Source organism: Trachypithecus francoisi, unplaced genomic scaffold, assembly GCF_009764315.1.
Source record: "Trachypithecus francoisi isolate TF-2019V2 unplaced genomic scaffold, Tfra_2.0 Lachesis_group16, whole genome shotgun sequence".
In the NCBI taxonomy this organism is placed as follows: Eukaryota; Metazoa; Chordata; class Mammalia; order Primates; family Cercopithecidae; genus Trachypithecus; species Trachypithecus francoisi.
The window spans coordinates 52,877,064-52,895,216 of record NW_022681461.1 but is presented as its reverse complement, the minus strand read 5'-3'; positions in this window follow the sequence as shown (position 1 = coordinate 52,895,216).

The window sequence follows — 18,153 nt, the reverse complement described above, 5'->3', positions numbered from 1 at the left end:
ATATGCAGAAATGTCTATACATATTTTCTGAATAAATGACAAAATCCCGTTTAAGTGAAAGGAGGGGACATAAATTTAACAGTGACAAACTTGGATGTGCTAATAAAATGAAACTCATTAATGCTCTATAATGCATCTATTTTTTCCCCTTCTACATTGGGGCGTAGTGGGAAAAACTTAAGTTTACCAACTAAAATTGAGTTTCTTGTGATTTAAACACTCTCATTTCAATTTGAAACAGCACATTTGAGATAAATTTTCAATACATAAAAGTTCTATTTAACTTTTCTTCACTTCTCCTCCAGAAGACTTAACTATGTCCTTATGGAGGTAAGACGACAGTGTGGATAAACCTAAATAAAAGCAACAACACAAACATCTGTGGCCCTGGTAGTGTGCTCATCATTTTATATGTGTAATCCCATTTATTCTTCTTAAAAATTCTAAGATGGCGTTACTATTGTTAATCCATCAAGATAATAAATTATGGTATAGGGAGTTTATTAAACAATTAGCAAATAGAGTTGGGAGACTGTGATGCAAGTCTAATTGCCCCAAGACTAACGTCTTAATCAGCATACTTTTATCTCTGACACACACTTTTTGCCTAATATGCATTTAGGAAAAAAGTAGCTTTCTCCTCAGAAGCATCTCTTTCCAAGTACAACTGGGAGAACATCGTGATGCTGCCCACTGGAGTCCACCTATATGAGAAAATAAAACAAATTTTAAATAATAAAAAAGAATAGCATTAATTAATTGGGCAGGAGATATTTCCTACTTTTAGACCATAAAAAGCATTACATTTTCCCCTTTTGTGCCAAATTACTTGAGAGACTTATCTACTGAAGACAGACCTGATCTGAACAAAAGGCTATAGTCCTGAGAGCTTCCAAAGCTGATAGGCAAAGATGGCTGAAATTCAAAGTAGTCATTACAGAGTATGCTACAGGAAGCTTTTAAAGTACAAATTAGCCCATTCATTATGTCTGAGATAATCAAAGTAGCATGTTTTGCCTTACATTACGTTTCTCATGTTTCCCATAAACCATGTTTTAGTATTCTTTTGGAGGATTAAAACTAGAAGTCATTCCTAGTATTAGCAAACATTTCGGTTGAGTAGTGTAACTACTATTCTATCAGACCTTGCAACTTAGCAGCTGGTCTCTTCAATTACACTTTTTAAGTAGGACAAGACTCTGAAAGAAAGCAAACTCTTCTTCCTGAGTTCTACAATGGGATTGGATATGCTGTGGTATCTCCCTAAGGCACATTTCCTTAAGCAAAAGTGTGTTTTTGCAGATGGTTACTTCTGATCACTTACTGCTACCACCAAACAATTACATTTTTTTTTTTTTTTCGGTTCCTACAGGGCAGTTATCTAAAATTAAGTCAGAATGTGCAAAATTTTTGAAGGAGAACAGAATTGATTTATATAGACCATAATAACTAATCATTTCTTTTTAAAAACATGCTGCAGTTGGCATAGACTCAGTGAAGCCTGAGCAAGAGTGTTTTAAGTGTCATGGTTGTTGGTTTATTGTTTTATAAAGAATCCCAAAATTGGATTGTTTTCTTTTGTACAATAGAAGAAAGAGAGTAACTTATTATTTTTTTTTTGAGTATATGATGTCTTCCTTTAATACACTAAATCAACGTCTTTCCATTTCGAGTGGGTATAGATTTTTTCTGACTCTGCTTTCCCACTTAATTCAAGCTAGAATAAAAGATACTTGTTATAAGAAGATTTCATTCTATCCAGTGTGTACAGTATAGAATTGACTAGTTTGCTGGCCAGAATGTGTCAAATATCAATGATGTCACATGGTTAAACCTACTAGTATTCAAGGTGCTCCTGAACAATGCAGTCCATAGCTGAGTAGACTCTTCAATTAGTCTAGGTGTCAAAGACCTAGGACACCATATTTCTGGGATGAACACATGCAGATGTGTGTCCAACAAGTCAATCTTTACTTATCTGGGCGTCATGATCTCCATTGCTTTTGGATTTCAATTTTGCCGAATTATTTATTCCTTCCTTCCTTGATCTTACTTCCTACATTATAAATTATGCTTGATACCAGACATCATACATTTGCTAATGATTCAGAAGTGTTTCAGAACATTTTTTATGTCAAAACTAATGAATATGATCATTTTTTAAAGCCAGGAGGACATTTTTTTATGGCAGCCCCTTGAGCCACAAATGGGATCCAAGATGTAGCTTAACATTTTTCACTGATTTGAAAGTTCTATTATAAGTAAAATAAGAAGTAATAATCAGACTGAAATAGAGACTGCATTCAATACATTTTAAAGTATCACTATTTTTCTATAATATTACATTTTTACTTCTGGCATGCAGTCATCATCCTAATGTATTCTTTGAAATACAATTCTTGAGCAAGAAAGCCACTATTTAAATGAGATAATTTATAAAGCTATCAAAACTTCTTAATAATAAGGGAGAAAAAGCAAATGAGTCTTATATAGACCATGTTCCTATCCTTACAACTTGTCTTTATCCTTGCAACTTCCACAGTCAATTTTAAAATTAAAAAAAAATTTTAAGCTCCTAAAAAAAGATAATTTTGTTTTGCCCAAGCTTCACCTCTTTTGATCACTTAACCATTCTCCTTTTATGCATTATGCTTTATATTTGTCATCTCACTTTTTTCCTTCTATTTTTACTCCACTCTTTTTATTTCTTCTTATTGCTAGAAATACCCCTTATACCTTCCTTCAGTTTTAATGGCATATGTCAAACAAAGATGATAAATGTTGGGCAAAGCTCAAAAACTAATTCCATAAAATTTCTGGATTGGAATCATATTGACAAGTTATAATATCTTTGAAAAGGTCTTTTCTTCTTTAAATTTTGTTTTATTTTTGATTTTGATATAAGATGAGAAACATTCAACTTCTCCTGATTCTACCTGAAGGAGGCCACAGAGTTTGTTTATATAAAGAGAAGATGTGGGGGTCTGGGCACAGTTGGCTCATGCTTGTAATTCCAGCATTTGGGGAAGTTAATGCAGGAGATTACTTGAGACCAGGAGTTCAAGACCAGCCTTGGCAATATAGTGAGACCTCCCCTCTGCAAAAGAAAAAAAAAATAGCTGGACACAGTGGTGCACACCTGTAGTACCAGCTACTCAGGGGGCTAAGGAGGGAAGATGCTTGAGTCCAGGAGTTCTAGGTTGCAGTGAGCTATAATGGCACCACTGCATTCCAGCTTGGGTGACAGAGCAAGACCCTGTATCTAGAAGAAAAAAAAAATAGAAGAGATCAAAGTGCAAATCCTGAGTCTATCCCTTCCTGATGGATGAAACTTCGCAAGTTAGCAAGTTAGTTTCTCGAGGGAGAGTATAGACCTGGTAATATTTTATGAATATGACTCAAAGTTCCATAAAATCTAGCTGTTAAATAAATGTTTATTTCCCTCACCATTGTGTAACCAACTTGTTTGTATGAGTGTTACTAATAGGGTTATCACAATTAAGAAGGAAACAAGGGTTATTTATTTATTTATTTACTGATTTATTGTCTGAGTTGTGTAACTGACTTCATAACTGCAAATGCAAATTCTTCATTTTGATATTGTTTGATAACAATCATTTTGCAACAATCATTTTGTGTTATAAAATAACCACAGAAATTATTTTATTTTTATCTCTCTCATTTTCTTTAAATAGAATTGTGAGGCTGAGAGGGCAAATATAAAGATGATTTACAAATGGTGAGAGTCAGCCAGAGCAGTTACATGTCATAGCTTGTGATTGACAGGCTAAATCCAGAAGTCAGGTTTCCTGACTGTTGTTTACAATAAAGTGTATAATTAAGAATTAGAAACAAGGTTTATGTTAATATATGGTAAATGGACTGTTTGTGGTTGTCAGCACAGCATAACAACTAAGAGCATGGACTCTAGATCCAGATTTTGAATGTGCCACTCCCAGCTCTGCTACTTGCCAGTTGAGTAAAATTGGGTAATTAACTTAAGCTTTAAATATTAGTTACTACTTCAAGCCAACAGGCATATGAAAAACTGCTCAACATCACTAATCATCAGTGAAATGCAAATAAAAATCACAATGAGAGATCATCTTACATCAGTCAGAATGGCTATTACTAAAAAGAAAAAACAAACAGATGCTGGCAAAGATGCACAGTAAAGGGAACAGTTATACACTGTTAGTGGGAATGTAAATTAGTAAAATCTCTGTGGAAAACAGTGTGGAGATTTCTTAAAGAACTAAAAATAGAACTGCCATTTGATCCAACAATTCCACTACTAGATATCTACTAACAGCAAAATTAATCATTATATCAAAGGTACCTGCACCCATATATTTATTACAGCACTAGTCACAGTAGCAAAGATATGGAATCAATTAAATCTTCGTGAATGGATGACTGGATAAAGAAAATATGGTATATATGCACAGTGGAATACTATTTAGCCATATAAAAGAATAAAATCATGTCTTTTGCAGCACCATAAATGGAATTGTAGGTCATTTTCTTAAGTAAAACAAGTCAGATACAGAAAGACAAATACCACATGTTTCACTTATAAGTTGGAGCTAAAAAATGTGTATACATGGGTATAGAATGTAGAATAATAGACAGTGGGGACAATGGATGTGAAGGGAGTGAATGATGAGAAATTACTTAATGGGTACAATGTTCAGGATGTTTACAATACACTAAAAGCTCAGACTTACCAATCCATAATCTATCCATGTAACAAAATTATACTCATAAATTTTTACACATAAAATAAAAAACACATAGTTACTACTTCATTAGGACTAAATGATATAAAGTATGTAAATTGCATAACCTTAAACTTGGCACATAGTCATTTCTCTTTGTGTTTGCTGTTATCCGTATTACATGTGTATCAGCTAGAAAGAATTATAAGATAAATTTTAATAGTGAATAATGGAAATCCATCAGATACAGGATATAACTAGATATTGTCTCATTTTGATTTATTTCTTATAATGACAGATATAAGTCAAATTTACAAATGAGGAAATGGATACTCAAAAAGTAAAAACTCACTCAAGTTTGTGCAAGTAATACAAGCCAGAAAAAGGTAAAAACACAAATTTGTCTTCAAAGCCTTTATGTTTTGGATTGAGGCACACTACATCACTTATAAATTAGCTACTATTTTCCTTTTCACATAAGCAAACTTAGGGCCAAGAGAGAATTACCTACACATTCTATGAATGATATACAATTAGTTACAAGCCTAAACTAAGACCCAGGGCTCCTAAATCAGAGTTCAGCACTTACATGAAACCAGGCTATAATTTAAATAAGTATGTTTTTATAAAATAGTCTATAATCTTACATTATTGTCACTGCCTTACATGTTAAAAAAAACTTATTGTAGAGAATAAGTACAGAAAAGCATTTTTAAAATTTAATGAGGCATTTGTTCCCTGAATCTACAAATTCTAATAAAAACCACAACCAGACTGATACATAATTCATAGAAGCTAACAAATTACTGTGCATTTGCAAAAATGACCTGTTCTTTCCTACTTATTTTCTGTGTGATACATTAATGTCAAAAATAACATTGTGGTAAATATAGACAGCATAGTACAACAAACAATATCGGGATAATGTATTGATATAACTCACACCAGAAATGCTAACAGAGCAATTAGAGGGCTCATACAGTTTTAAAAGGAAATCAAAAAGGTCAGCCAACCTTTTATTTCAGCAAATGTTACTTTATGCTTTATATCCATTTTAGAGCAGAGATTCAAGTCTTTTTTACTAGAAAGACAAATCAGATAGTCCAAATTCCATTCTTAAATCCTACTAAATGGACTTCATTTAGGCTTTCAAGAATCACGTAAACATGTTCAGGATATAGACCTATACCAGTAAGCAAAACATTAGTAAAAACAGTAAATTACTGTAATCCCAAGAATAACGTTCAAAATGGCAAGTTTCCAGATCTGTTCCTTGAAAAGACTGTATTAGCTATATGGGAAGAGATTGTAGACAAGAATAAAAATCTTCTTTTCTCAAGGTTAAGGGGTACAGTCCCATTCTCAATATTACTTTTAGTCCTGGGACAAGAGCCCAGTAAGGGTCTGGGTAATGAGATAGATTGTGGATACCTTGGATAAAATTATGGGATATGGGACATTGAAGGGAAAAAATCCACAAATAAAAACAATCAGATAATAAAAAATGTTTAATTTTCAGGTATTTGAAGTTCCTCAGAGCATATGTTAACAAAGCCTGTAATAAAGAAAAAGTATACAACTTGGTCTTTCTTAGATATAATTTTATCTTTCTCCAATAATATCAGCCTGCATAACATGTGGTTGGAAAAATGCCCATCGATATTCTAAGTTTATAGCAGTATTTTCCCACATGTATGGCTCTTGCTGTTTATGGATATTCATTTCGTTGCTGTTCTTCTTCATGAATGGTGCCTATCTCATGAATGTGTTTCTTTTTATTTAATATAATATTCTGCATATGGATCAGAGCTGAAATACTCTTGGCATTACAAAGACCAAATGCTTACAGACTACATCAGAATTTAAACACTAAAAAAGAGCAAACACCATACATGTCTGAATTAAAACTATGATAATTATTAATATTAGACTATTAATACAAATACTTTTAAAATAAAGATCAGAATTTCAAAATTCAAAACTCTAAGGTTTGTTTGGTCATATCTAGGTTTGTAAATACTCACTGTCCAGGAGAATATAAATGTGTTCTGAGGCAAAATTCACATGAATAGAATTGATTATGAAACATTAATTGGTGTTTCTTATGTTCAATAGAAAGGGCTAGGTAATATGAGTAAATAGTAATGTAAGATTTCTCCCCTTCTGCTCTAGAGGTCCTAGAGGAGAATCAATTTCTTTGCCTTTCCTGGCTTGTGGGAGCCACCTGCTTTCCTTAGCTCAGGCCCCTTCCTCTACCTTCAAGCCAATCACTTCAATCTCTGCTTCTGTCAACACAGTTCCTCTCTGACACTGACCCTCTTTCTTCTCCCTTATAAGGACCTTTCTAATTACTGTATCTTCGTCTTATCTAATAAACCAGGAAAATCTTTCCATTTCAAGATCCCTATTTCATCACATCTGAAAAGTCCCTTTTACCATGTAAACTAACATATTCATAGGGTTCCAAGAATTAGGATGTGACCACCTTTAGGGGCAATTTTTTCTGATTACCATAAAGGAGAACTCACCTGAGTCTCATACTATGATACTACTCAGAGGTTCTGGAAGTCATGCTTTTAAAGGGATAATTATTTTAATAATAAATACCTTTCAGAAACTAATAACGTATCTAGCAAAGTGCTCTATGATAGAGATAAAACGTATATAGACCCAGTTTCTGTTTTTAAAGAAATGTTAATCTAGTGTGACTTGAAAAAACCTCTTTGACCTTGCCCATTGTATGCAATACATTTTACTTTACAATGCAGTTCACGTATACATCTTTTGTATACATGTGTATGTCTGAAAATTTTCTTAAAATCTTAGACTACTAAGAATCTAGCATTTTTTATTGTGTCCTTTTTATTTAAAGCAAGCATATGTTTATCACAATACCCTAATGTGCTTTAGTTGTCAAAACAGACAAGGGTTTAAATGTATAAAAAATTTGCTGCTCTTATAGGTAATACAGACACATGTCTAACAGTGTAATAAAGATAATAGCACCATTACTAGCCAGAGAAATGCAGACTATACTTGAGTTATCACTTCACAGAAACCTTACAGGATATGTGTTTTTTAAAGTGAGCCTTAAAAGGTAACTAAACATTTGCAGTCAGAACCAGTGTTTAAAGTTGTCCAAGCAAAGTAGGCAAAACCCCTAAGTATTATCCAAAGTGGCATATTCAGGAAACTTCAAACCTCAGAGTTCAAAATAGCTGGAAAATAGGGTATAATTGGAAACTTGTCAAGAGATGAGATAAACAAGTGAAGTAGACAAATGAAATAACAGTGGACCTGTTTGAAGACTTTTCATTTGTTCGGACTCATCTGCTGTGAGATCCAGTTAGATCTAAACTGAGAATAAAATGGTAAATAAAAAGACAAGGAATTTGCTCTCATAGAGCTTACATTCTAACATTTAACTTATTCTTTAAACAATGATAATAAATTCAAACTGAGCATATGGGCAAATATCAGGTCGTGAAAATATTTTATACAGAAGAGAAACATGATGAGATTTATGCTTTTAAAAGATTATCGTATTTGAGATGGACTTAGTGTATACAGACAAAAACTTTGTGCATAATGAGAAATAGAACTAAGGCAATATCAGTGGCATAACTCTCAGGCGGATATTTGAGATGTTAATGAGATAGAATTTATGGGATTTGGAGACTGTATATGAGTGGTATGGGAAAAGAGAAATGAAGGATAATTTCTGTAGTTTTATTTTTGCTGAGTAGGTAGATGGGAGTATCTTTCAATGAGGAAGAATTTACACTTGCAAAGCAGTTTTAGGATAATGGATGCTAAGTTGATTAAAAATCAAATGTACATATATGGGAAATGGAAAAACATATAGAGCTGGGTCCCAGGGGCTCAGATTGAGTATTAGAAGATAAGTGGCATTTCAACCCATGATATTAGGATAAATTATCTAGGAAAAGTATAAGAAGAGAAGAAAGAATAAATTCCCATACATGCCAACATTTAAAGGACGATTAGAATGGGATTCCACAAAGAATTTGTAATGAGAGGGGAACTATAATATAGGACAGAAATTTGTAATTAGAGGGAAATGATAATATGTAATATATTTGTGTGATAAAAAAAGAGTATTGAGATTAAATGGGGTGGTTGAAAGTGGATCCAAGAGGTCATACAAGAAAAGAAGTAAAGAGCATGCATCCAATATGGTAATCAGGGTATCTTTGATAGCATTAGTTGAAGTGATGTTGTGAAATGGTGAGGTGGATATTATAGTGGACTGAGGAATGAGGCAGGAAATCACATGATGATGGTGATTATAGCCTGTGGTTTTAGTTTGCTTTTGAAGGAATGATAAGAGTAAATTGCTATAACAAGAGCAAGGTACAAACAGTTGTCATTTTTTAAAAAGGAGCGACTTATTAGACATTTTATGTTTGGGAAAAACAGTGTGAGGTTCATATTGGAGGGATCATTGAAGTGGTTTCAAAGGTGTAATGAGAGCAACAAGGAAAATGTGTATGTTTTGACCTAAATGGTCCCTTGCCCTTTGTGTTATAGTGTATGCACATGTAATGTATGCATGCATGGTGTACAGTAAAGAAAAAAAAAAACATTTTAAATGACTCAAAATTTTAAAACATGGGTCCAGTTTATTGTTCATAGTAGAACTCAAGAGCTTTTCACATTCGTTTTTGACTCTCTTCTCCTTCTCACTTGTAAAACCACCAAGGGCAATTAACATAAACAGGCCAGTGATACCCTTGACTTTGCAAGGTAATTAACACAGCAGGAAATACATTCTGGGGCAGACAGTTCCAAAAAGAGTGGGTGGAATCTTAAGGGGAGACTAAGGAAGAGTAAGCAAGTTAATAATTCCAGACCATGTATAACTCTCAGATCATTAAATCTCAAAGCTATTTTTAAAAACTCAACAACCTGGAAAGAATTATTTTAACATTTTCTTCAGTTTCACCAGTGGCTGGACTTTTAATATTATTATTATTATTTTTCTGATAGTAGCATTTAGATAGACTTTCTAAAATCGTTTAAAAGCCAACCTAATTGCTAGCCTTGTATAACTTTCTAAGGCATTATTTAAGCAATAATGACCTTCACACTGGATATGTTCTTGGCATTAATGACCAGTTGAAACTATTGGTAGGCTCAGGTGAAACTTGGGGCCTTTAATAGAGCCTGCCATTAATGGTCAGGAATGTCTAACTGGGAGGTCATTAGTGTGATTATAAATCATAACAATGTAAATAAAAAAAGCAAAGTGTTCAAAAGTTACAAGTTGAACATCAAGTTGCCATGGATACTATTTTCCTAGATACAGCAACCCAGACCACTAACCAAAGGAAAACAATTCTCCAGTTTTACAGTTCCTTCTAGGATTATAATTGCTTTTTGGATACAAATATTGATCCATAAAATCTGAAACAACTAACATTCCTACTGTGTACAAATAAGGACTTGTGGAATAGAAGGCATTTAAAAAGGTTATTCTTTCTAATTTCTATTACTACCATTATGATAGACTGGACTACTTTAATATCTTGTTATGTTTAAACTAATCAAAGAAGGAAAGTAAAGACATCATAAGTAGGGGTGGATCTAGTTTTTGTGCAACGCAAGGCTCACATTTTAGGATCCCTTAAAAAAAAGAAATCCAAATATAAAATAATTCTAATATAAAATATTCATTTCTCCAATGCTCCCACCACAAGGGGAAATGTGACAGAGACAGTTATTTTACTGATTGCAATAACAATTTCTTACTTTTGCAAAGTTTAGAAAAATCATATGCCTATATAATATTGCAAGTATCCTCCCTTATGTAGAAGCTTAAGGATTTTCTCAATTTTAGGCTTGATTCGTTTAACAGCAAATTCTCCCCTTATATTCTGTTAAGAATCCTACAAGTTTAGACAAAGAAAGGGGGAAAGAGATTATCCAGTGTAACAACCTCATTGTAGATGAGTAAATTGAAACTCAAAATGCTAAAGCAAGGAGGCTTAACCAACCCAAGTTCCCTGACTCACACTTTTCTGCACCCAAGTTCCTTAACTCTTACTGGCTTTTTATAGGACTAGGACTGCCTGGAACCTGAGTGATTTATTTTAGAAATTTTTGATGAACCAGTGAAGCAGATTCAAGGGGATTATATTTGCATGGAACTTCTTGATGGAGTAAAGCATTTTAGAGAAAAGAGATCAAATTATTGTTAATTTTGAAAACAGGTTCTGTCGTGGAAACCACTAGTTATGAAAACTAGATACCTCCTCCCCATCTTTCACGGGAAATGAACTACAGCAGAAACATCACTGCCCAAGCAGGCCTACATTTCTCAGCCTCATCATACAGCTGGGTATTGTTCTGATAGGTGGGGGTCAAGGGCAAGGAAGAAATACAGAAATTCTCATTTTATTTCAATGCATTGAGATGTGACAGTGGAACCACTTGTTTGAAAGTGGTTAAAACAAGAGCTAGGGCACTTATCCTCAATTCTTAAAGATTTCTTATTATTTGTTTAAAACGATTAGTGAATTGATTTATTCCTTGGACATTTCAGAACTTGCTTGCTATTGGAATCTTAAGAGTATGTGAGAAATGTCTCAGAAAAGATCAATTTCAAAGGCATGAGTGTCCAACAGAAACTAACTGGTGATGCCACAAATAATTGATTAAATCTCACCGTACTCGCATTTGGGAGATCTTGGTTTTAATCTTTAGATGAAGACATTGGTCCTGCTATAATTTGTTAATAAAAGAAGTAAGTGAGCTGGAAATATTTCCAGATAAGATTATCAAATTATCGCTTTTTTCCAGTAAAGTATAAAAGATATATGTATTGGTGTGATGACTTTACTATCATCTCCAGAATTGTTTTATCATATAAACTTATGTCAGTGTGTGTGTGTGCACACATACTCACATATAACATATTGATTTTCATTTCTTGTCAAAATTACATTTATTTGAGCAGCATTTCTTGTTTGAATATATTTTGATATTGACCTCAAGGGAAGAAAGTCGATAACTGCATAATATACCACCAGCCATAGAAACCAAATATTCAGACTTCTGTCAGTGGCACATCACCAGACTAGCATGGATGCCTGTGAGACCGGTGGCCCTGCAGGGCTTGTCTAGAGGGAAAGGGGTTATGTAGAGTTAAGAAAAAAACCTCAGCAGAAAATGAGAATTAAGGGGTGAAAGGTACTTTGCAGATGTCCGAGTAGATCTCCTAATGACTAAAGAAACAGAATTGTGATTTTCAAAAGGGAAGATTTCCACAAATGGCAAATTTCTACTTCTTTCCCTTCTGTAGCCTAGTTACTGTGGTTTGGAAACTGGACAATTTCCGAATGTGACTTTTCCTGAGACCAAACTTTTAGAGAAATTGTTATCCTGTACCTTCTCAGTTTTACATTGCAATCTCATTTATTATCTATTCCACTAAGTCTTTTCAGATATGAGGTAGCAACCACTGAACTCAGATCAAAAGGAATATTTTTTACCCATAAATTCATCAGACTTAAAAGTCAAATCTTGTACAAAATAGTTCCTTTGAACATGATGTTCTTTATTTATTTTGGATTAGTGTAAAAACTAGAATTGGCTCCTGGTGATAGGAGATAGTTACTTTGATCACTGCTGCCTAAATTGCAATGACATTTTCTAAAGTTCTAACACCAAGGACACTAACCTGCAACTGATGAGTTCTGTCTGAGAAAGCACAATATAGGACATCAATAAAAGTAAACACACAGGGGCTAGTTAATGCAAAGGGTAATACAGCCACCTTGACACCCTAAGGATCTGGGTTTACAACCAGCTGAGCTCATTGCTTCAAGGAGTCTAGGGCCAGTTCCTGTCTGTTTTCTATGCATTGAAAATCACCCACTATTAAACATAATTGACAAGTTACTTTCCAATAGGACTGTGCATTAAAATAGAGTTGTTTTTTTCCTGCATTTTCAAAAGCAATGTCCAGACATACACAATTCTGATAGTTTTGGGGGACTGACTGTGTAATAAAGTTCCAAAATTTCATTTCAGGCTTCACTTGGCTTCTGAAACTTTTCCACAGCATGTAAAACAATTAAAAACACCCTGCCATGTTTCTGGTATTGCATCTGGTGATTCGTGAACACTCTCAGACACTTGAGAACTTTGTCTTTTAGGTTCCTAAAGAGGTGATTACAAACATGATGCAAATAACAAATCGGAAAAGTACCTTTTGATTTGTGGAATAATTTACTAGAAATTGGTAAAAAAAAAAAAAAAAAAAAAAAAAAAGTCTATTATCTATATGATATTAAAAGAAAACATATTTTAAAAATATAAATCTAACACAATAGGTCATAATACAAAATACATATTCAGACCTGAAGAATTTAGATGCCTAGTTTTGGAATATAGTAATCAATCAAGCCAGCTTTCCATAGTGGTATCTGCATAAATCATATTTTTTTCTAAATATAATCTCTCCGTTGTACTCTTTGAGGAAGGGAATGTTATACCTGTGTACATTAGACTGAATGGCTAAATAGTTTTTTTGAAGGGATTTTCTTTAATGAAAATATTTTATTGACTATTTTATTGATAATATTTTAGCATTTTCCTCCTGTCCTTGTGAAAATTTTTATTATTTTTCCACTAATTATTTTTTAAAGTTTCCCTACTTCATTTCCCTAGCTTCATTTCAACTTGCCATTATACTCAAACAGTATAACATATAGTATGGCCACAATAAATAGCAGCCATAAATGAAGCCTCTTGTGTTTTTTAAGAGCATGATATGCTATCTCAGCTTTGCATAAATTAGAACAAGATTTCTCAAATGTGGCACTATTAACATTCTGAGGTGACTAATTCATTGTGGAGAGTGCTTCTGTGTGTTGTAGAAGGCTTACCAGCATCTCTGGTCTGGACCTTCTAGATGCCAGTAGTGCCTGTTGTTCCTCCAGCTGTTGGAAGCCATTGTCTAGTTCTCTAGACACTGATAAATGTTCCCCAGGTAAAACATTTCTCAGCTGAGAAATGCTGACTTAGCACATACTGTTCTTTGTGTTAGGAATAACTTTTTTCTTGGCCTTCCCCAGCGGCATACTACTGTCCATACATTCTGGAATCACCTTGATGTGTCATCTCCACTTTAAGCCTTAATTGAATTACCCAGGGAGAAATAAGGGCTTCTTCTATTCTCTTTTTGCTATGACAGGTTTATATCCCTGTTAAAATTCTTAGAATAAAACATTCACCTTTTATTCTGCTTGTAAGAGTATCTTCATCCCTTACTTGCTATGCTACTTAAGTGAAAAATTAAGGGTATGTTACCTTTTTCCATGGGGTGTTCCCAGATTCTACCGTAATTCCTGATACTTAGTAGGCATCCAATAAATATTTACAAAAATGATGAACTTAATGACTAAATAAATAAATGGGGCTGGAAAGTTTATAAAAAATGAACTCACAAATATATTTTTACTTTCATACAGAACACTTGTCTGGAAAAATATTCTTTTTTAATTTTTTTTCTTAAATTCTACACTAAGGGATTTTGAAGTCATAAAGAAAATTTACTGATTAGAGTTGGAGTGTAGGGGTCTAAAAAGTCATTAAAGTTTTATAAATAAAAAAGGGATCTTATATATCAAATTTTTAGAAATGGTATTTGATGAGATTATCACTCACACAAAAGACACAAGTAGCTGACATGAACCTATAGTTAGTTCCTTTGTTCTCCAATGCTGAGGTGCTAATTAATATTTGTTAGTGATGATGAAATGCAAAATTTTATACAGAAATATTTTTTCTTGCTAGTTGCACATAAATATTGATCAACTGCTTTGGAACAAATTTACTCTTCAATAAGATAGCATTTCAGTGCTTATGTAGCCAATATAATCTTTTCTTTTCTTTTCTTTTTTTTTTTTTTTTTGAGACGGAGTCTCGTTCTGTCGCCCAGGCTGGAATGCAGTGGCTGGATCTCAGCTCACTGCAAGCTCCGCCTCCTGGGTTCACGCCATTCTCCTGCCTCAGCCTCCCCAGTAGCTGGGACTACAGGCGCCCGCCACCTCGCCCGGCTAGTTTTTTGTATTTTTTAGTAGAGACGGGGTTTCACCGTGTTAGCCAGGATGGTCTCAATCTCCTGACCTTGTGATCCACCCGTCTCAGCCTCCCAAAGTGCTGGGATTACAGGCTTGAGCCACCGTGCCCGGCCAGCCAATATAATCTTATATATCATCGCAGTAGACTAAATAATGCCCGCTGAAAAATGCCTGAATTAGAATTTCTGGAATCTGTGACTATGTTACGTTATATGGCAAAAAGGACTTTGCAGGTGTGATTAAGTTATCTTGATAAGGGAAGATTTTCCTGGATTACCTAGATGGGTCCAATATAATCTCAGAGGGCCTGATATAATCAGAGAGATAAAGACAATATGACAATGGAAGTAGAGAGGAATTTTAAAATGCTACACTACTAGAGTTGATGATGGATGAAGGGGCCATGAGCTAAGGATGCTGGTGGTCTCTAGCCATAGAAAGTAGACCTGCTGACACTTTGATTTTTGTCCAGTGAAACTGATTTCAGACTTCTGAGCTCAGTATCTATAAGACAATAATTTTTTATTATTTTAAGCCGCTAAACTTGTGGTAATTTGATACTGTGGTGATTGAAAACAAATAAAATCATTATGAGGAGAAGCCTTTTGACTTACTCTTGGTAAGAATTCTGTATTGAATATGTAACTCTATGTATTTATATATCATGTTTCCATTTTCTATGGGTAAACATTGTTTGAGACTATACACCATTTTATAAATATGCTGGAAGTGTTCATCCATTCTCATTTATTCTATCGTCTGTCAAGCCAGTTGCTCTGGGATAGTGGACAACATGGTTAGTATACTTGGGTAGCTGCCAGTGTTCAGTGACGCTGTGAGCAAGCTTATGTGTAGATCCTGAAACACATAGGGTGTTCATCTATGCCAGAACTATTTTCTTATGATCTGTGTGAAGCGTAAAGGCTTTGTAATAAGTGTTGCTATCTAGAAGTTCTTATAATTTTATTTAAGTGTCTCGACTAATTTGGCCTTTTGTATTCTTGTGATTTTATGTGGTGTTTCAATGTGTCTATATATCGAAATGGAAAGAAATGACATCTTTATAATATTAAATATTTAGATCTTCTTTACTGCATCTAATAAGCTTTTCTATAATGCAAACTTGCACATCTGCTGTTTGATTTACTCTTAGGTACTTATTTACTTTTAATGTAAAGGGCTTTTTTTTTCTAACTTTATTCTCAGCATATAGGAATAAATCGACTTTGAATTCAGTAATCTAGATTAACTCTGTTATAAATTCTAGTAATTTATTAGCAGTTTATTTAGGAGTTTCTATGTATATAAGAACATTATCTGCAATTCTTTTTCCTCTTATTTCTTGTTCCTGGCTTAATGAGCTGCTAAGAATGGAAACAATAACAGAAAACTGTATCTTGTTTCTGATCTCAAAGGGAAAGCGTTGAACACTTCAATTTATATATGATGGTGCTGAAATGGCTTTTGTTTTATTGTGGAATAATCTGAAGGTAGAACAAACAGGATTTTATGACAGAGTTGATGTGGCAGTGGATTGAAAAAATGTGGTAAAATATGATTTCTTTAGCTTGGTGTAATACAGTTACTATGCTAGAAGGATTGGAGGAGGCTATAAAATCAAGAGCTCGGTTTGAACCTGTTAAATTTGAGATGTATATTAGATAGGCAAATGGATATGGAAAGTAATCACTTAGATATTATATTAGTCAAACTTCTCCAGAGAAACAGAACCAATAGAATATATAGAGATATATAAGAGAAGATCTAGTCTGAGAATTGACTCATGTAATTATGGAGGCTGAGAAGTCCCATGACATACCATCTGCAAAGTGGAGGACCAGGAAAACCTCTGGCATAATTCAGTCTGAGTTCAAAGGCCTAAGAACTAGGGAGCCGATGTTGTACATCCTAGTTCAAGGCCAAAGGCCTGAGAACTGAGAAGGGTAGGCCATGGGTCAGACAGGGGAAGTGTTATTATGTAATTCCTGGAGTTCAAAAACCCAAGTTCAGAAGAAGGTGGATGTCTCAGCTCAAGAACAGAGAGAAAATTTACCATTCTTTTGCCCTTTTGTCCCATTCTGGCCTCCAATGGATTGGATGATGCCTGTCCACCTTTTTGAGAGTGGATCTTTATTCACTCCACTGATTAGATTAGTCAAATGCTAATCTCTTCCAGAAGCCCCTTTACAGACACACCCCAAAATAGTTGTACCAGCTGTCTGGGCATCTCTTAGCCCAGTCAAGTTGAAGTATAAAATTAACCATCACAAGTCCACTGCTTGTCAGCTTGGCATTCATATGTGCCTCCTTAAACCATACTTAATCTCCAAATAAAGCAAGGATGTAATTCTCCCTAACATTTTACGACCATCCTGCTTACACCCAGACATGTACTAATCTCTTCAGAAGAGTTGATGAAGTCTTTGAGTGACGTTTACCCTTCTGGTATTCTCCTGTAACTTAAACGCATGACATAAAATTACCAATACTCAAATACTGATATAAAATTAATATGTCTTATGTTACTAGATAAAGGAATAAGAGAGGAAAGAACAAAAACATTTACTTAATATACATTTGTGTGTATATATATATACACACACACACAATACATTCATAACAAAATAAGAAAGAAATACACATGACAATTATAGTTTTTATTTCTTTAACAGCTCATGTGATTGTAGCTAGTATTTAAAACTACACTTTTCTACTCCCCATTCTGTGTTCCTTTTGCTATCACTTCTAATAGGTGGTTATTTGTAGTCCTCACTGAATTGGGTTGCTGTAATTTTCCATTGACCTTAATCACATGGCATGGCAATACTAAGAGATATTCTAAGGAATCTCATTGCCTTAGCCCTGTAAGATATCACCAACTAGATGATCTTACAGCTGAATCTTCAAAAGGCCATTCCATCATCTATCCAGCCAGTTGCTTTGGGATAGTGGAGATGGTAGGACTAGTGAATTCTGCAAGCATGGGCCTATTGATGCACTTCTTTGACTGTAAAATGTGTTCTTGGTAAGAAGCAATGCTCTATGGAATATTGTGGTGCTGGGGAAGGTGTTCTGTAAATCCACAACTAATTGTTTTGGAAGAAGCATTGCATGCAAAGAACGTAAATCCATATTCAGAGTAAGCGTTTATTCCAGTAAGGACAAAATTTCACTTCTTCCATGATGGAAGTTGTCCAGTGTAACCAACCTACCCCTAGATACCTGGATGATCACTTCAGGGAATGATGTTATATCAGGAGCTCAGTGTTGGTGTCTACTGTTGGCATATGGGCACTCAGCATTGACTAAAGCCAGATTAGCCTGAG